This window comes from Ranitomeya variabilis, chromosome 4 (genome assembly GCF_051348905.1).
Source record: "Ranitomeya variabilis isolate aRanVar5 chromosome 4, aRanVar5.hap1, whole genome shotgun sequence".
NCBI lineage: Eukaryota > Metazoa > Chordata > Amphibia > Anura > Dendrobatidae > Ranitomeya > Ranitomeya variabilis.
The window spans coordinates 683072227-683094363 of NC_135235.1; the positions used below are offsets into that span (position 1 = coordinate 683072227).

Consider the following 22137-nt stretch of genomic DNA (forward strand, 5'->3'; position numbering starts at 1 on the left):
ATTTTTTATTAAATTGATAAAGCGATAATGTCAGGTGTTGGACATGCATTTATCAGTCTTTCATACGTATCACTATGTTGATCCTTTTCACCTCATCACCCCGGGCTCGGTGTGTATGACAATGTACCTGGTTTATAACACATTCTCATTTTTATATGAGATTTATAACACATTCTCACGGGGATATTATGTATATTTTGTGTTTTGCATCATTATTTGACACTGTAATTCTCATTTTATATGAGATTTATAACACATTCTCATTTTCATATGAGTTTTATAACACATTCTCACGGTTATATTATGTATATTTTGTGTTTTGCATCATTATTTGATACTGTAATTCTCATTTTATATGAGATTTATAACACATTCTCATTTTTATATGAGTTTTATAACACATTCACACGGGTATATTATGTATATTTTGTGTTTTGCATCATTATTTGATACTGTAATTCTCATTTTATATGAGATTTATAACACATTCTCATTTTTATATGAGTTTTATAACACATCACACGCATTTTACGGGGATATTATGTTTATTCTGTGTTTTTGCAGCATTATTTGTTTCAAATTTACAAATCTAAAATGGTCTGTATGTATATGCACGTTGAAATTGCGGGGCGGCCTTTGATGATGATAAAAATGCTGTAAAACGTCTGAACGATCTACGACATTTCATTATTAGTTAATTTTTCAACCAATAGCCAACCAAGCTTAGTCATGTGAATTTAGATTTATTTAAATTCACAGGTGGGGTGTATGTACACATGCATGATTTAGTTTAAAAGCATATAGTTCAGCGATAATGTCAGGAGTTGGACAGGCATTTATCAGTCTTTCATACGTACCACAGAAAGATTTTAGTTTGATCTGTGCGAGTTTGATATGGATGTACTGAGCAGACATGGCAATAAAGATTTTGATGTGTTCATCATTCCACACAGGGCTACCTGTGTAAGATGAATGTTCAGCAACATTCTGTTTTTTACTTACACGGCGCCGTGATACTGAGCGTTTCTTTAGAGGTAGTACATTGCCAAAATCGCTAGAAGATCCTGCAAGAGCAGAATCTGCAGATTGTACAGCTTGACACACCCGTATATTGAACGGAACTGTGGGTGACCACATACCCTCGGAGAGCTGTTCAATTTCTCTGTTTTCAGAAGTAACTTGTGGACTGCTGACTGTGCAAATAATGTTTTCAAATATTACACAGGATCATTAGATAAGTGTCGGCGTGTAGCTTTTCCAATTTTACACCGGTTTCGCGGGTAACAAACACTTGGATCTTTTCTTTTAGATACGTCGGATCTTCAACCACAAGATTTGCAACGGTGTAATTACGGATCTGCACAGAATCAACCACAAAGAGCTAATGCATCACCCAAACACTCCGGGAATCCAAGCCCCAAGATTTCACGTCAAAAATCTAAGAACGTTTCAAGAAAGCGATTTACATCACAGATCGCTAGTCCCTGTATAACTCAGGAGGCCAATAGCACAGTCAGCATTCCACAAGTTACTTCTGAAAACAGAAATTGAACAGCTCTCCAAGGGTATGTGGTCACCCACAGTTCCGTTCAATATACGGGTGTGTCAAGCTGTACAATCTGCAGATTCTGCTCTTGCAGGATCTTCTAGCGATTTTGGCAATGTACTACCTCTAAAGAAACGCTCAGTATCACGGCGCCGTGTAAGTAAAAAACAGAATGTTGCTGAACATTCATCTTACACAGGTAGCCCTGTGTGGAATGATGAACACATCAAAATCTTTATTGCCATGTCTGCTCAGTACGTCCATATCAAACTCGCACAGATCAAACTAAAATCTTTCTGTGATACGTATGAAAGACTGATAAATGCCTGTCCACCTCCTGACATTATCGCTGAACTATATGCTTTTAAACTAAATCATGCATGTGTACATACACCCCACCTGTGAATTTAAATAAATCTAAATCCACATGACTAAGCTTGGTTGACTATTGGTTGAAAAATTAACTAATAATGAAATGTCGTAGATCGTTCAGACGTTTTACAGCATTTTTATCATCATCAAAGGCCACCCCACAATTTCAACGTGCATATACATACAAACCATTTTAGATTTGTAAATTTGAAACAAAAAATGCTGCAAAAACACAGAATAAATAAAATATCCCCGTAAAATGCGTGTGATGTGTTATAAAACTCATATAAAAATGAGAATGCTATCAATCTCATATAAAATGAGAATTACAGTATCAAATAATGATGCAAAACACAAAATATACATAATATACCCATGAGAATTTGTTATAAAACTCATATAAAAATGAGAATGTGTTATAAATCTCATATAAAATGAGAATTACAGTATCAAATAATGATGCAAAACAAAATATACATAATATACCCGTGAGAATGTTATAAAACTCATAAAAATGAGAGTGTTATAAATCTCATATAAAATGAGAATTACAGTATAAAATAATGATGCAAAACACAAAATATACATAATATACCGGTGAGAATGTGTTATAAAACTCATAAAAATGAGAATGTGTTATAAATCTCATATAAAATGAGAATTACAGTATAAAATAATGATGCAAAACACAAAATATACATAATATACCCGTGAGAATGTGTTATAAAACTCAAATAAAAATGAGAATGTGTTATAAATCTCATATAAAATGAGAATTACAGTATCAAATAATGATGCAAAACACAAAATATACATAATATAGCCGTGATAATGTGTTGTAAAACTCATATAAAAATGAGAAGGAGTTATAAATCTGATATAAAATGAGAATTACAGTATCAAATAATGATGCAAAACACAAAATATACATAATATACCCATGAGAATGTGTTATAAAACTCATATAAAAATGAGAATGCGTTATAAATCTCATATAAAATGAGAATTACAGTATCAAATAATGATGCAAAATACAAAATATACATAATATACCCGTGAGAATGTGTTATAAAACTCATATAAAAAATTACAGTATCAAATAATGATGAAAAACACAAAATATACATAATATACCCATGAGAATGTGTTATAAAACTCATATAAAAAATTACAGTATCAAATAATGATGCAAAACACAAAATATACATAATATACCCGTGAGAATGTGTTATAAAACTGATAAAAATGAGAATGTGTTATAAATCTCATATAAAATGAGAATTACAGTATAAAATAATGATGCAAAACACAAAATATACATAATATACCCGTGAGAATGTGTTATAAAACTCATAAAAATGAGAATGTGTTATAAATCTCATATAAAATGAGAATTACAGTATAAAATAATGATGCAAAACACAAAATATACATAATATACCCGTGAGAATGTGTTATAAAACTCATATAAAAATGAGAATGCGTTATAAATCTCATATAAAATGAGAATTACAGTATCAAATAATGATGCAAAATACAAAATATACATAATATACCCGTGAGAATGTGTTATAAAACTCATAAAAAATTACAGTATCAAATAATGATGCAAAACACAAAATATACATAATATACCCGATGAATGTGTTATAAAACTCATATAAAAAGTTACAGTATCAAATAATGATGCAAAACACAAAATATACATAATATACCCGTGAGAATGTGTTATAAAACTCATAAAAATGAGAATGTGTTATAAATCTCATATAAAATGAGAATTACAGTATCAAATAATGATGCAAAACAAAATATACATAATATACCCGTGAGAATGTGTTATAAAACTGATAAAAATGAGAATGTGTTATAAATCTCATATAAAATGAGAATTACAGTATAAAATAATGATGCAAAACACAAAATATACATAATATACCCGTGAGAATTTGTTATAAAACTCATAAAAATGAGAATGTGTTATAAATCTCATATAAAATGAGAATTACAGTATAAAATAATGATGCAAAACACAAAATATACATAATATACCCGTGAGAATGTGTTATAAAACTCATATAAAAATGAGAATGTTATAAATCTCATATAAAATGAGAATTACAGTGTCAAATAATGATGCAAAACACAAAATATACATAATATAGCCGTGAGAATGTGTTGTAAAACTCATATAAAAATGAGAATGTGTTATAAATCTGATATAAAATGAGAATTACAGTATCAAATAATGATGCAAAACACAAAATATACATAATATACCCGTAAGAATGTGTTATAAAACTCATATAAAAATGAGAATGCGTTATAAATCTCATAAAAAATTAGAATTACAGTATCAAATAATGATGCAAAATACAAAATATACATAATATACCCGTGAGAGTGTGTTATAAAACTCATATAAAAAATTACAGTATCAAATAATGATGCAAAACACAAAATATACATAATATACCCATGAGAATGTGTTATAAAACTCATATAAAAAATTACAGTATCAAATAATGATGCAAAACACAAAATATACTTAATATACCCGTGAGAATGTGTTATAAAACTCATATAAAAATGACAATGTGTTATAAATCTCATATAAAATGAGAATTACAGTATCAAATAATGATGCAAAACAAAATATACATAATATACCCGTGAGAATGTGTTATAAAACTCATAAAAATGAGAATGTGTTATAAATCTCATATAAAATGAGAATTACAGTATAAAATAATGATGCAAAACACAAAATATACATAATATACCCGTGAGAATTTGTTATAAAACTCATAAAAATGAGAATGTGTTATAAATCTCATATAAAATGAGAATTACAGTATAAAATAATGATGCAAAACACAAAATATACATAATATACCCGTGAGAATGTGTTATAAAACTCATATAAAAATGAGAATGTTATAAATCTCATATAAAATGAGAATTACAGTGTCAAATAATGATGCAAAACACAAAATATACATAATATAGCCGTGAGAATGTGTTGTAAAACTCATATAAAAATGAGAATGTGTTATAAATCTGATATAAAATGAGAATTACAGTATCAAATAATGATGCAAAACACAAAATATACATAATATACCCGTAAGAATGTGTTATAAAACTCATATAAAAATGAGAATGCGTTATAAATCTCATAAAAAATTAGAATTACAGTATCAAATAATGATGCAAAATACAAAATATACATAATATACCCGTGAGAGTGTGTTATAAAACTCATATAAAAAATTACAGTATCAAATAATGATGCAAAACACAAAATATACATAATATACCCATGAGAATGTGTTATAAAACTCATATAAAAAATTACAGTATCAAATAATGATGCAAAACACAAAATATACTTAATATACCCGTGAGAATGTGTTATAAAACTCATATAAAAATGACAATGTGTTATAAATCTCATATAAAATGAGAATTACAGTATCAAATAATGATGCAAAACAAAATATACATAATATACCCGTGAGAATGTGTTATAAAACTCATAAAAATGAGAATGTGTTATAAATCTCATATAAAATGAGAATTACAGTATAAAATAATGATGCAAAACACAAAATATACATAATATACCCGTGAGAATGTGTTATAAAACTCATATAAAAATGAGAATGCGTTATAAATCTCATATAAAATGAGAATTACAGTATCAAATAATGATGCAAAATACAAAATATACATAATATACCCGTGAGAATGTTATAAAACTCATATTAAAAAATTACAGTATCAAATAATGATGCAAAACACAAAATATACATAATATACCCGTGAGAATGTGTTATAAAACTCATATAAAAAGTTACAGTATCAAATAATGATGCAAAACACAAAATATACATAATATACCCGTGAGAATGTGTTATAAAACTCATATAAAAATGACAATGTGTTATAAATCTCATATAAAATGAGAATTACAGTATCAAATAATGATGCAAAACAAAATATACATAATATACCCGTGAGAATGTGTTATAAAACTCATAAAAATGAGAATGTGTTATAAATCTCATATAAAATGAGAATTACAGTATAAAATAATGATGCAAAACACAAAATATACATAATATACCCGTGAGAATGTGTTATAAAACTCATAAAAATGAGAATGTGTTATAAATCTCATATAAAATGAGAATTACAGTATAAAATAATGATGCAAAACCCAAAATATACATAATATACCCGTGAGAATGTGTTATAAAACTCATATAAAAATGAGAATGTTATAAATCTCATATAAAATGAGAATTACAGTGTCAAATAATGATGCAAAACACAAAATATACATAATATAGCCGTGAGAATGTGTTGTAAAACTCATATAAAAATGAGAATGTGTTATAAATCTGATATAAAATGAGAATTACAGTATCAAATAATGATGCAAAACACAAAATATACATAATATACCCGTAAGAATGTGTTATAAAACTCATATAAAAATGAGAATGCGTTATAAATCTCATATAAAATGAGAATTACAGTATCAAATAATGATGCAAAATACAAAATATACATAATATACCCGTGAGAATGTGTTATAAAACATATAAAAAATTACAGTATCAAATAATGATGCAAAACACAAAATATACATAATATACCCGTGAAAATGTTATAAAACTCATATAAAAATGACAATGTGTTATAAATCTCATATAAAATGAGAATTACAGTATCAAATAATGATGCAAAACACAAAATATACATAATATACCCGTGAGAATTTGTTATAAAACTCATATAAAAATGAGAATGTGTTATAAATCTCATATAAAATGAGAATTACAGTATCAAATAATGATGCAAAACACAAAATATACATAATATACCCGTGAGAATGTGTTATAAATCTCATATAAAAATGAGAATGTTATAAATCTCATATAAAATGAGAATTACAGTATCAAATAATGATGCAAAACACAAAATATACATAATATCCCCATGAGAATGTGTTATAAATCTCATAAAAATTAGAATGTGTTATAAACCAGGTACATTGTCATACACACCGAGCCCGGGGTGATGAGCTGAAAAGGATCAACATAGTGATACGTATGAAAGACTGATAAATGCATGTCCAACACCTGACATTATCGCTTTATCAATTTAATCAAAAATGTTCTTGTCTATCAGCTTCACACTGCTAGCTAACATCTGCTAGCATCTAGTTAATGGTCACTAGTTTCTGTTACAGAAACTCTAGCATTTAGTTAATGTATAGTATTGAAATGTCTTTGAGCTGTATTTATTTTACAACAATAAATTCTATCTCCAACACAGAAACTCTGGTTGCCTAGTTAAAGGTCAGTAGAGCCACATTTTAGCAACTGTCAGTAGTTATAGTATCAGACTCATTCAACTCACTTAGCTAGCTAGAATGTATTCTTTATCTTTGCGTAGTTGTGGTATTTGGCAATAAATATTTTAAACTGCTCTCTGTGCAGTTCTACAGCTGTATTTGCTTTTGTTGCTTATAACTGTCATTTTTTCATAATATTGAGAATTATACTTAGCATCTAGTTAATGGTCACTAGTTTCTGTTACAGAAACTCTAGCATTTAGTTAATGTATAGTATTGAAATGTCTTTGAGCTGTATTTATTTTACAACTATAAATTCTCTGGACACACTGAAAAATTATGCTGTCGCTGCATTTTTTCCTTAAACTTAATACATTACATATTACAGAGCCCACAAGCAACTGTTTGTGTTAATCTTGCAGGGCTACAGCTGTTTGTAGTTAAGTAAGGTATAGATAAGGCCTCTGTGTAAATGAGATAATGTGCCCATATAATGAGGCTGTTGTTATAAAAGAAACACGACATACCACTGGTAATAAAACACAGTGCCCTGATTACAGAATGCAGTCACACAACAACTACATGTGAAAATCTAATATAAAACAAATACTGGGATAATAATCACTGGTGCAAATTAACAATATCCAACTATATCAAAAGGGAAAGCCAGCTGGAGGGACATTCTGTGCTTGCGGCTATCTATTTTATCTGTTAACCAGTGTGACTGTGGTTAGCTAAAGCTCACACAGTGTGTTATAAAACACATTTTGCCCTGATTACAGAATAATCGCATAGCAGCTACATATAATACGGAAATCTAATATAAAACAAATACTGTGATAATAATCGCTGTATCCAATTAACAATATCAAACTGTATCAAAAGCTGACAGCCAGACAAGGAGGGACAGCTGGCTGACGGGCGGGGAGGGGTTACACACTTTTGATACATCTTGATAGGGGCGGGGCACCTGTAAGATTGAGTTTGACAAAACCACCCTCTGTTACACTACTTCTGTTTTTTAACCCTGCTGTTTTCTTCGGTCAAAAACGACCGATTTTGAACTTTAATATTTTTTAAAATATTCAAGGTGCGGTTCTTAAACTTGTGGTTGATTGACTTATCCTCATTTGAGGGGTTCTTACTATGTGTATTGTTATATATATTTTTTTATGTTTACTTTTTGCTCCACAATTTTTTATACACTTGTACTCTTCGGTCAAAAATGACCGATAGCCTTTTATAGTGATCTCCAGCCATTTTATGAGTAAAATAAAGGAGCTATAATCTCATTTTAGACTATATGACTATATATTACATCTACTACTATTTATCAATTTATTTAGGTCCTTTTGGTCCATGCAGATTTACACATACATACATTTTCTCATTACAATACTGCTGATGGATTACCTTCCAGTATAGTTATGTGCCAAATATTTTTACCCTGCTGTTCCTGTACAATTGTTCAATTCAGTTCTCAACATTTCATATTGTAAATGAACATATTCTCTTTTTTTACTTGTGTTCCCTGATCTAATTTCTGTGAAATGCTGACCTGAAAGAGTACTAATAAATTCTGTCTGAAAGGTGTGTTTGCTTTACTCTGAGCTCTTATCCTAAAGGGTAAAGGATACCACAGTAGTGTCTTACTTCCCAAAGAAACACAAGCAGGTAATTCTGATGAGCACAATGCATCGTGATAGTGAAATCAGTAATAGAGATGACAGAAAACCGGACATCATTTTAGAATATAATGCTACAAAAGGGGCAGTTGATACTCTAGATCAACTGATAGGCACTTACACCTGTAAGCGCAAAACAAATCGGTGGCCAATGATGATTTTTTACAATATGCTTGATGTGTCAGCATACAATGCAATGGTGCTATGGAAGGAAATAGACCCAAATTGGAACAAAAATAAACTATATAAGAGAAGACTTTTTATAGAGGAGTTGGGAAAATCACTGGTTAGCCCATATATTGAAGAACGAAAGGTAACACCCAGAGCTGATGGAGCGGCAGCCATTGTCCACAGGATCCAACAGCAAGATAAAGAAAGTGAACCAACAGCTTACACCAGCACTGCTACAATACCCACGGACGCCACCAGCAACGCAACCAGCCTAAAATGGAAACGATGCGACTTCTGTCCAACATCAAGCAATCACAAATCAAATGTGATATGTTACAGATGTGAAAAATATTTATGCAAAAGACATGTCAATTATACCTGTGACAATTGTAAACAGTAAATTTTGCACCATGTGACATATTTATCATTTTACATAAAAAAAACCTGAACTGTTAATTTTTTTTTAATTTTTTTTTTTTTGGAAAATAATATAATTACATTTAGTTTATTGTTATTAGTTATAGTTTACAGTTGGATGAATAATTATTTTTGTATGTGCAAATATGCAATGTGCATAAATATTCCAATAAAGCCATGTTAAATGTTTTGACACAAAAAAAATAAAAGGTAAGTTTTTCTTTCCATTTTTCATTTGTTTATAAGCAACCAGGTTCACATACAATATAATACTGCAAAAATTATTCAATTAAAACACTTAAATTAGCTAAAAATCAAGACTTTATTAGGTCCGGTCAAAAATGACTGGAAGATAACAAGTGTATAGTGGTAACCAGGAGAATAGCAGGGTTAAATGTATCTACTGTCATTGTCACAGTAACTTTGTCACTGACAAAATATCTTGCAACTGATGGCTGCAAAGTTCTCTGCTCCTTTGTTTGGCTGGAAGAGCTGGGCACTGGTTCATTGGTTTGGATGCAGTCTTTCTCATCCACTGCTTTCAGTACTTCTGGATGAAAGCGCTGTAAATGTCTCTTTAGATTAGAAGCTCTGGTAGGAGCATTTTTATCTTTCCCTGACTATGCACTGATCTTGGCTTCCCAGCATTTGTTTTTGTCTGGATCATTTGTCATACACTGACAGACATAATATTTTCTATCTTGAGTGATGGTGATGTGTTCAAATACAGCTGATTTAATGTGACGCTTCTTTGACATTCTCAGGTTTTTAATTCTGCATTCACAATCCAAATGACAATTGTTTTTCCTAAAAACAATTGTACAAAATTATTGCCAGGTAGTACAAATGATATAGTGGTCAGTAATACTGTTATTCCTCATGTACTCACAGTTAACTGATGCAAAGTTTGTTCAAAGGATAATACTTCAGTTCTTACAGTCTTCCTCTTCTGAGTAGCAGCTGTGAGATGCTTGGAATATGCACACCTAGTAAACATCTAGTCTAGAGGAGCTTTACTACTAAGAATTTGCAACACATTTTCACTTTCAGTTTCATACATTGTAAGTAGGGGGGTTGGGGCAGCATGAGGTTAACCAAGTATAGGATTAGATAAGGGCAGTGGAGAACAGTGACACACAAGAAGTAAGAAATGTCTCTATCTCCAGCAGAACTGCTTATCACTGTACATAGTTTGATAGAACATATATATTTGAGTAACATTTATAAAATTCATATGAAAGTTCAATTATGAAATATTAATACTTTTTTTTAAACTGGAGTCGGAGTCAGTACATTTCTACCGACTCCGACTCCAACCAAAACTAACTCCGACTCCACGACTCTGACTCCACAGCCCTGCTGCAATGGTTAATTTATCTCCTCTCACTCAATCCAACACAAAAACCTCTGTTCTAGCTTACAAAATGGAAATACACCCCAACACAGTCTACACATCCTGATTATATAGAGAAAAAAAAAGAAAGAAAAGCCAGCTCACCGAACTTCCAGGTGCAAAGGTGTCCTGATGGGACGATGTTCTGCAGAAAAAAACAAGGTCTGTGTTCCAGCTCCTTGGATAAAATCTCTTCAAATTTTATTCGTGTAATTAAAATATAGCAATGAACATGCTCCAAGACCACACCAATGCTGCACAAATGGACAACCAGAGACGCGTTTCGATCGCACAATCGATCTTTATCAAAGCTGCTAGGATCAGGACATATGCATGGTTAGATATAGGAACTGATCCAATGAAATTGAAAACATTGTGTCACATGACAAACATAAGGTCCTGAAAAGAAAAAGATCACAGAGAAACAGATACTTGAATAGAACAAAAACAAATTTAAAAACGAAATACAGAAAAAATCAATAAATAAAAAGCAGAAATGGTGAATAAAAGAGAAATATGTTAATAATGAAACATGATTTAATTGCGTATGGTCAATCCTTTTGGAAACCTAGTATCAAGATAATATATCCAGTACGCTTTACACATTAAGAACCGACGTTTAACATCTCCACCCCGCTTAGGTTTATTACCTTTTACAATTCACACACTCGCAAGGAAAAAATGTCACATGCATGTTGTTGAATGAAGTGTTTGGCAATAGAGGATGTGTTGCGGTTAAAATTGATATTAATACCCTTGGAAATGTCAATAAAATGTTCAGTAATGCAAGTTTAATTTCCTAGACGTGCATCCCACATATGCCAGTTTGCAAATAATGCAATCAATTTAATATACAACTTGTTTGGTATTACAATTAATAAAATTTCTAATGTAGAATATTTGAGACTTATCATGATTGTAAAAAAATTAGTGTTGGTAATTTGTTTGCACATCTTACAATTTGTTGTTCCACATTTATAGCTGCCTTTTATATTAACCATGTTTCCTGTGGAACATGAGATACAAACAAACTTGGGGATAAAATATTCCCTAAAGTGGGTGCTTTCCTTGCGACTATATTATTATTATTATTATTATTTATTGTTATAGCGCCATTTATTCCATGGCGCTTTACATGTGAGGAGGGGTATACATAATAAAAACAAGTACAATAATCTTGAACAATACAAGTCACAACTGGTACAGAAGGAGAGAGGACCCTGCCCGCAAACACTCACAATCTACAAGGGATGGGTGAGAATACAGTAGGTGAAGATAGAGCTGGTCATGCAGCGGTTTGGTCGATCCTGCGGTGGTTACTGCAGGTTGTAGGCTTGTCGGAAGAGGTGGGTTTTCAGGTTCTTTTTGAAGGTTTCGATGGTAGGTGAGAGTCTGATGTGTTGTGGTAGAGGGTTCCAGAGTAGGGGTGGTACGCGAGAGAAATCTTGTATACGATTGTGGGAAGAGGAGATAAGAGGGGAGTAGAGAAGGAGGTCTTGTGAGGATCGGAGGTTGCGTGTAGGTAAGTACCGGGAGATGAGGTCACAGATGTATGGAGGAACCAGGTTGTGGATGGCTTTGTAAAAAGGTCATGGTTAGGGTTTTGTACTGGAGTCTCTGGGCAATGGGAAGCCAGTGAAGGGATTGACAGAGGGGAGAGGCCGGGGAATAGCGGGGGGACAGGTGGATTAGTCGGGCAGCAGAGTTTAGAATAGATTGGAGGGGTGCAAGAGTGTTCAAGGGGAGGCCACAGAGCAGGAGGTTGCAGTAGTCAAGGCGAGAGATGATGAGGGCATGGACTAGGTTTTTTTCAGATTCTTGGTTGAGGAAAGAACGGATTCGTGAAATATTTTTGAGTTGAAGTCGGCAGGAAGTGGAAAGGGCTTGGGTATGTGGTTTGAAGGAGAGATCAGCGTCAAGGATTACCCCGAGGCAGCGAGCATGTGGGACTGGGGAGAGTGGGCAGCCATTTACTGTAATGGTTAGGTTCGTTGGGGGGGGTCGCGTGAGATGGGGGAAAGATGATGAATTCTGTTTTGTCCATGTTAAGTTTGAGAAATCTGGCGGAGAAGAAGGATGAAATAGTGGACAGACATTTAGGGATTCTGGTTAGTAGGGAGGTGATATCTGGTCCAGAGATGTAGATCTGTGTGTCATCAGCATAGATGTGATACTGAAAGCCATGAGATTCTATAAGCTGTCCCAGGCCAAAGGTGTAAATGGAGAAGAGCAGGGGTCCAAGGACTGAACCTTGTGGGACTCCGACAGATAGGGGGCGAGGTGAGGAGGTGGTGTGTGATTAGGAGACGCTGAATGTCTGGTCTGTTAGGTATGATGAGATCCAGGATAGGGCCAAGCCTGTGATGCCAAGGGATGAGAGGGTCTGTAATAATAGGGAATGGTCCACTGTGTCAAAGGCAGCCGACAGGTCGAGGAGGACAGAGTAGTGTCGCTTGCTCTTGGCGGTTAAGAGGTCGTTGGTGACCTTAGTTAGGGCAGTTTCAGTGGAATAGTGTGACCGGAAGCCAGATTGTAAGCGGTCAAAGAGGGAGCAAGAAGAGAGATGGGAGGACAGTTCAAGGTAAACGTGTTGTTCCAGTAGTTTGGAGGCATAGGGAAGAAGTGATATAGGGCGATAGCTAGATACAGAGGATGGGTCAAGAGAGGGCTTTTTGAGGATAGGTGTGATGGAGGCATGTTTAAAGCTTGAGGGGAAAACACCAGTTGATAGTGATAGGTTGAAGAGATGGGTTAGGGTTGGGATGAAGACTGTGGCCAGGTTTGGGATGAAGTGGGATGGGATCGGATCAAGTGCACAGGTGGTGAGATGCGATCTTGAGAGTAGAGTGGAGAGTTGTTCTTCTGTAATGGTGGAGAAGTTGGTTTTAGAGGTGGAGAGCTGGGAAGTCGGGAGGAAAGGCTTTGGGGGCTGTTGACCAAAACTGTCTCTGATGCTATCAATCTTCTGCTTGAAAAATGAGGCAAAGTCTTCAGCGGAGATAAGTGGGGAGGGAGGAGGTGCTGGGGGACGGAGGAGAGAATTGATGGTGTTGAATAACTGTTTAGGGTTATGAGACAGGGAGGATATGAGAGATGAGAAGTAGGTTTGTTTAGCTGTGTCTAGTGTGGTCTTGAAAGTAGTGAGGGACTGTTTGAATGCGATGAAGTGCTCGTTGGAGTGGGATCTTTTCCATCTGCGCTCGGCAGCCCTGGAAGCTCGCCTCAGTTCTTTGGTCAGGCTGGTGAGCCAGGGCTCTCTGTTGATTTTGCGAGCTTTGGTATGTGTAAGTGGGGCAGCAGATTCCAAAGCTACAGCTATTGTGGTGTTATATAGAGCAGCAGCATCATCCGCATTGTGTATGGAACTTATGTCTGTGAGAGGGAGGAGGGATTCAGAGAATGAATGTAGGTTAAGATGTTTAAGATTTCTGCGAGGGTGTGAAAGTTTGTGGGGTGGGGATTGTAGACATGGAGTGGAGAGAGATGAGAATGTGAGAAGGTTGTGGTCAGAGAGTGGAAGAGGTGAGTTAGAGAGGTTAGATAGGGAGCAGAGGCGGGTGAAGATGAGGTCCAGCGTGTGACCATCTTTGTGAGTGGCTGCAGAAGACCATTGAGTGAGGCCGAAGGAGGAAGTGAGAGATAGAAGTTTGGTGGCAGTTGAGAGGGAAGTGTCAATGGGGATGTTGAAATTGCTCATGATGATAGTGGGGATGTCCGCAGAAAGGAAATGAAGTAGCCAGGTGGTAAAGTGGTCAAAGAAGGTGGTGGCTGGCCCTCGGGGGCGGTAAATGGCAGCCAGTTGGAGGTTGGAGGGGGAGTAGATGCGCACAGAGTGCACCTCAAAGGAAGGGAGGGTAACAGAGGGTGGCAGTGGGATTGGGGTGAAGGAGCAGTTATCTGACAGTAGAAAACCAACTCCTCCGCCATGCTTACTGCTGGGGCGGGGTGTGTGAGAAAGGTGGAAGCCACCATAAGAGAGTGCAGCAGGGGAGGCTGTGTCAGAAGGGGTGAGCCAGGTTTCGGTGATAGCGAGGAAGGAAAGTTTGGTAGTAACAAGAAGATCATGGATGTAGGAAAGCTTGTTGCCGACAGAGCGAGCGTTCCACAGAGCTCCTGTTAGTGGGACTGGGGAAGCGGGGGCTAGCCGAATGGGTATAAGGTTAGAGAGGTTACGGAAGTTTCTGATGGAGCGTGGATGGGAGGTAGAACTGACTGTGGGGATGTGGTGAGGAGGACCAGGATTTGGAGAGATATCACCAGCAGTGAGAAGGAGCAGAGATAGTGTTAGCAGGTGGGAGCAGGAGAGGGCATGAAGGGTCTGCCTGTGCTTTGAGACAGAGGACTGTATGTTAAGGAACAGTCCTGAGGAGGAGGTGAGGTGGATGGGGAGGATTGAAGAGGAGATGAACAGTTCCTTACTTGGTGTGGGGATTGGGGCAGGTAGCAGAAAGTGAAAGATTATAGGGGTGAAAGTGAAAAGAAACAGAAACATTGTTTACAGTGACTGGCCAGTTACCTTCAGGTTCAATTCAGGTTTTAATTCTAATGTAATCCACACTTTTAGGCCACACTTCTAGGATCACACAGCAGACTAAAGTCATGCAGACTTTTGCTATGCAATATATGGAAAACTATATTGCAACTATCCTGCAATATGGATGCGAATGTGATATCTTCGTGTAATATAGGTAAAATTTTGTTAATAATTCTTTTTATATGATAAAATTGAGGACTGTACTCTAAGTATAAAAATGGTTTGCGAATAGTAGAGTCCCTTGACAAAGAATTTGTGTTATGAGGGGAAATCAAATCCTCATGATGCTTCAATGAAATTTTATTTAGAGCTCTATTTAGCATCCAATCAGGATAGTCTCTTTTTTAAATTTTTTTGCAGCAATGTTTAACCCTTTACCGACCTCCGCCGTACTATTACGGCGGAGGTCGGATCCCTTGCTTTGATGTGGGGTCCGGCGGTGAGCCCACATCAAAGCTGGGACATGTCAGCTGTCTTGAACAGCTGACATGAGCCCGCAATAGCGGCGGGTAGAATCGCGATTCACCCGCCGCTATTAACTAGTTAAATGCCGCTGTCAAATTCTGACAGCAGCATTTAACCGGTGCTTCCAGCCATCGGGCCAGAAATGAGCGCATTGCCGACCCCGTCACATGATCGGGGGTCAGCGATGCATCGTCATAGCAACCAGAGGTCTTCTTGAGACATCTATGGTTGCTGATGTCAGCTTGCTGTGAGGCCACCCTGTGGTCGGCGCTCATAGCAAGCCTTTAATTCAGCTTCATAGGAGCGATCTGATGATTGCTGCTGTGTAGTAGAGCCGATCAGGCTATGCCAGCTGCTAGCCTCCCATGGAGGCTATTGAAGCATGGCAAAAGTAAAAAAAAAAAAAAAGTTTGAAAAAAATATAAAAGTTTAAATCACCCCCCTTTCACCCGAAATCAAAATAAAACAATAATAAAAAATCAAACCTACACATATTTGGTATCACCTCCTTTAGAATCGCCCGATCTATCAACAAAAGAAAAGCATTGATCGCAAAACAGCGTAGCGAGAAAAAAATTTGAAATGCCAGAATTACTTTTTTTGGTTGCCGCGACATTGCAATAAAAAGCAATAACGGGCGATCAAAAGATCGTATCTGCACCAAAATGATATAATTAAAAACGTCAGCTCGGCACGCAAAAAATAAGTCCTCAACCGACCCGAGATCACGAAAAATGGAGAAGCTACAGGTATTGGAAAATGGCGCAATTTTAATTTTATTTTTTTTTAGCAATGTTTGGAAAGATTTTTTACCACTTAGATAACACGTAACCTAGACATGTTTGGTGTCTATGAACTTGTAATGACCTGGAGAATCAAAATGGCTGGTCAGTTTTAACATTTAGTGAACCTAGCAAAAAAGCCAAACAAAAAACAAGTGTGGGATTGCACTTTTTTTGCAATTTTACCGCACTTGGATTTTTTTTCCCGTTTTCTAGTACACGACATGCTAATGCCAATGATATCATTCAAAAGTGCAACTTGTCCCGCAAAAAACAAGCCCTCACATGGCCATATTGACTGAAAAATAATAAAGTTATGGCTCTGGGAAGGAAGGGAGCGAAAAACGAGAACGCAAAAAGGGAAAAGGGCAAGGTCTTGAAGGGGTTAAGTTCGACATATAAGTTCTGGGTATCACTACAGTTCCTTTTTTTCCTGGTGAACTCACCCATGGGTATAGATCTAATTGTATGTTTAGGATGACTGCTTTTAGCATGAAGAATTGTGCTTCCACTCATGGGTTTAGAGTAAGTCTGTGTAGAAATTTTTTGATCATGAACACCAGATAGTTTTAAATCTAAAAATGAAATATGGTGACAACCAAAAACATGGGTAAATTTCAAATTAAGATCATTAGTATTAATGTATTGAATGAAATCTGGCACGGTAAATACATCGCCACCCCAAATGATGGGGTACAACATTTTTATATTTGGTAAGTATTTACAGGCATCATAACAACACCCTTGCCCAAAAATTCAGTGACTGTTGCATCACGGAATCCGTTCACCCTCATGTTCTAGTGTTGGTGCCTGAAGAGACGTGGAGGATGTCCTCATATGTCTCTATTCCCAATTTAAAGGAGTGGGTCTCCTACATTTTGAATGCCCATACACTAAGTGCATTGGCTGCCAAACATTTCCTCCTGGGGGAGTAAACATTTTTTCGGTTTCAAATTAGTAATGGGCATCATAAAAACACCCTGGCACAAAAATTGAGTAACTTTTGCATCACGGAATACGTTCACCCTGGTGTTATAGTGGTTGTGAATGATGAGGATAAGGAGGAGGATAACACCAAATAGACAAAATCAGGAAGCGTATACCCATGTTTGGTTGTGAAGAGGTGCATGAGAATACACCTCCCTAATTCGATGGTGTACAGAAGTATTGCCCAATACGGCCTGTCATCATTTTCAGGTGACAGGCGGATGCGCTTATCAATTATAATTCCGCCAGCAGCAATAAAAACCCGCTGACAGAACGCTAACAGCAGGGCAGGCCACGACCTCCAAGACGTAAAGAGCCTGTTCATGCCACGTGTCCAGCTTGGATACCCAATAATTACAAGGCACAGAGGAATCACAGAGGACGTTTGTACGATCAGCAAGGTACTCCCTCAGCATCTTCCCAAACATTGCACTTCTTGTGACAGCACCCCTTGCCTCTGTGCCGGCATGATGGGAGGGTCTAAGAAAACTTTCCCAGAACTTTGCCATTGTTCCCCTGCCTGTGCTGGATTGTACTTCTGTCTCTATCGCCTGTACTCCCTTATTGTACAACAAACTCTGACGTCTGCTGCCAGCGTTGTCAGATGAGAATTTTTTTAGTACCGTAATTCCACTACAAGGGCCCTCTGGTACTGCACTATTTTAGTACACCTCTCTGCATCTGGAAGAAGAGATTGAAAGTTCTCCTTGTAGCGTGGGTCTAGAAGTGTCACCAACCAGTAATGAGTGTGACTGAAAGTTTTAATAATGCGAGGGTCACAGGAAACGCAGCACAGCATAAAGTAAGCCATGCATGCCAGACTGCTAACAGGCAAGACTTCCATGTACTCAATAACAGGATGACTGACCATGCTGTCCTCCTCCACCTCCTCCTCTCTGTCCTCAGGCCATCCACCCTGAACAGACGGTATGACAGTTGTGCTTGTAGTACCGACTAGAGCGCATGAAAGTAGCTCCTGTTCTTCCTCTTCCTCATTGTCTACCAATCCACGTTGGGACGACATAAGGCTGGTCCAGGGCCGGACTGGGACTAAAATTCAGCCCTGGCATTTGAAGGTACACAGGCCCACTTGTCACATGGTGAATATGTAATATCTTTGTGCACCTGTAGGTCACAAGAAGTGAGGGGAGTGTAACAGGACTATATAACATATAGTCACAACTGTGCCCAGTATTACAGCTCAGTCCTATTTATTGCTCTTAGGTGCAGGAGCGGGCAAAACTGCTATTTTACACACAGAGTGGGGTCTCATAGATAATGATGCTGCGCTCTACATGGTGCTGCGACCTCTTCATACACAGTAGCTGATGGACAGTGATGCAAAGGGTCAGATACCAATGAGCTAATATTTATGTATTTATTTTACTCACTGATATAGCACCACAGGTCTTTACAGACGTTATCATCACTGTCCCCATTGGGGCTCACAATCTACATTCCCTATGAGTCTTTGGAATGTGGGAGGAAACCAGAGAACCGGAGAAAACACACACAAACACGGGGAGAACATACAAACTCCTTGCAGATGTTGTCATTGGTGGGATTTGAACTCACGACCCCAGTGCTGCAAGACAACAGTGCTAACCACTGAACCACCAAAAATCTCTACAAAGGCCAAGATCTGTATTAACGCCATATCGTTACCATGTAGCAGTAGATATCAGCTCTGCATAACATATAAGAGATCACAGCACAGTTACAGATAATGACTTACAGATTACTTTCTTTCTGATTGACTCGTTCACTTTTCCCATCTTTTTCATCTGGCCCAGACCGACATGACAACTTCTCCAGCCACAACTCGTCTGCAGAGAATACAACAAAGACACATTTCACTTCTCATATTCCAGCCCCATCACCATCTATTCCCAACCTGCACAAACTCCTCATCCTGCTGATACCCCAATACTGAGCCTCTGCTGCCGTATGTGTCCCTATTACTGCACCAGATACCCCAATACTGAGCCTCTGCTGCCGTATGTGTCCCTATTACTGCCCCTGATACCCCAATACTGAGCCGCTGCTGCCGTATGTGTCCCTATTACTGCCCCTGATACCCCAATACTGAGCCGCTGCTGCCATATGTGACCCTATTACTGCCCCTAATACCCCAATACTGAGCCGCTGCTGCCGTATGTGTCCCTATTACTGCCCCTGATACCCCAATACTGAGCCGCTGCTGCCGTATGTGTCCCTATTACTGCACCTGATACCCCAATACTGAGCCGCTGCTGCCGTATGTGTCTCTATTACTGCACCTGATACCCCAGTACTGAGCCACTGCTGCTGCCGTATGTGTCCCTATTACTGCACCTGATACCCCAATACTGAGCCGCTGCTGCCGTATGTGACCCTATTACTGCCCCTGATACCCCAATACTGAGCCTCTGCTGCTGTATGTGTCCCTATTACTGCCCCTGATACCCCAATACTGAGCCGCTGCTGCCGTATGTGTCCCTATTACTGCCCCTGATACCCCAATACTGAGCCGCTGCTGCCGTATGTGTCTCTATTACTGCACCTGATACCCCAGTACTGAGCCACTGCTGCTGCCGTATGTGTCCCTATTACTGCACCTGATACCCCAATACTGAGCCGCTGCTGCCGTATGTGTCCCTATTACTGCCCCTGATACCCCAATACTGAGCCGCTGCTGCCGTATGTGTCTCTATTACTGCACCTGATACCCCAGTACTAAGCCACTGCTGCTGCCGTATGTGTCCCTATTACTGCCCCTGATACCCCAGTACTGAGCCGCTGCTGCCGTATGTGTCCCTATTACTGCTCCTGATACCCCAATAATGAGCCGCTACTGCCATATGTGTCCCTATTACTGCACCTGATATCCCAATACTGAGCTGCTGCTGCCGTATGTATCGCTATTACTGCACCTGCTGTGTGGTACGAAAACAGCACTCCTTTTACTGCCCTACATAATAATGCCACCACTGTGCCCTTTAAATAGTAATAATGCCTTTGTGCCCTCTATATGGTAAAATTGCCCCCACTAGAAAATATTAATGCACTGTGCAAATGCACTTGAAAACAGTATCCACATTTTTCCCCTAGAAAGTAATAATGCCCCTTGTGCACATGACTGCCATAATACTCTGAGTGCCCCTATAACAATGATGCTTCTTAAGTGCCCAGTTAACATCTACTAAAGTCCCCTGAGTCCCCAATGTACAACTCCTTTATTTACAATATGATGGGCAAACAGCTCCCCTATATACAGTATAATACACCCACAGTTACTCTATACACAATATGATGTTCCCACAACTGCCCTCTACACAGCATTATGGGCCTTAAAGGGCCACTGTCACCCCCCCCCAGCCGTTATAAACTAAAAGAGCCACCTTGTGCAGCAGTAATGCTGCAGTCTAACAAGGTGGCTCTTTTAGTTTTTGATTCATTTATTACCTCAATAAAGCGTTTTAAAAATTGGCCACAAATACCAGATATTGTATCTGGAGGCGGTCCGAATCGTCCTCTATCAATCTCCCAACTGCCGTCACTCTTCTCTTCAGGGGCGATGGTCTCCGCCCCCTGAGCGCTGTTGCTTCTTAAATCTGGCGCCTGCGCTGTGCGTGCGTGCGGGCAGTGCGGCCACCCTGTTCCTGAATCCCCGCCCCGCACTGTGTTATTCATTATGCACAGTGCGGGGCTGGGGTTCCTGGGCATGCGCACTGCGCTTGTCAGACGCTCCCCCGGTCCCCCGCCTTCCAGCGTTGTTCTTTGTGGCTGTTCAAAACGTCGGCAATGAAACCTGTATATTCTGGCAATGCTGGAAGGCGGGGGACCGGGGGAGCGTCTGACAAGCGCAGTGCGCATGCCCAGGAATCCCAGCCCCGCACTGTGCATAATGAATAACACAGTGCGGGCCCCAGGCAGGCACGCACAGCGCAGGCGCCGGATTTAAGAAGCAACAGCGCTCAGGGGGCGGCGACCATCGCCCCTGAAGAGTGACGGCAGTTGGGAGATTGATAGAGGACGATTCGGACCGCCTCCAGGTACAATATCTGGTATTTGTGGCCAATTTTTAAAATGCTTTATTGAGGTAATAAATTAATCAAAAACTAAAAGAGCCACCTTGTTAGACTGCAGCATTACTGCTGCACAAGGTGGCTCTTTTAGTTTATAACCTCTGGGGGGGTGACAGTGGCCCTTTAAACTCCACTATACATAGTGTGGTGGGCCCACAGCTCCCCAATACAAAGTATGGTGGGCCCACAGCTTCTCAATGCACAGTATGGTGGGCCCACAGCTCTCCAATACACAGTATGGTGGGCCTACAGCTTCTCAATGCACAGTATGGTGGGCCCACAGCTCTCCAATACACAGTATGGTGGGCCCACAGCTTCTCAATGCACAGTATGGTGGGCCCACAGCTCTCCAA

The 22137-nt window shown here is 38.1% G+C and overlaps 1 long non-coding RNA gene across 1 annotated transcript; it reads right to left on the reverse strand.

Annotated features, from left to right (window-relative positions):
• Positions 1–10300: 10300 nt before the first annotated feature.
• LOC143769300 (uncharacterized) lies at positions 10301–11097 on the reverse strand. The gene is made up of 3 exons (XR_013214334.1): positions 11055–11097; positions 10446–10526; positions 10301–10363 (listed from the first exon to the last, which is right to left on the reverse strand). It is a non-coding gene; the product is annotated as an uncharacterized LOC143769300 (long non-coding RNA).
• Positions 11098–22137: the final 11040 nt, after the last annotated feature.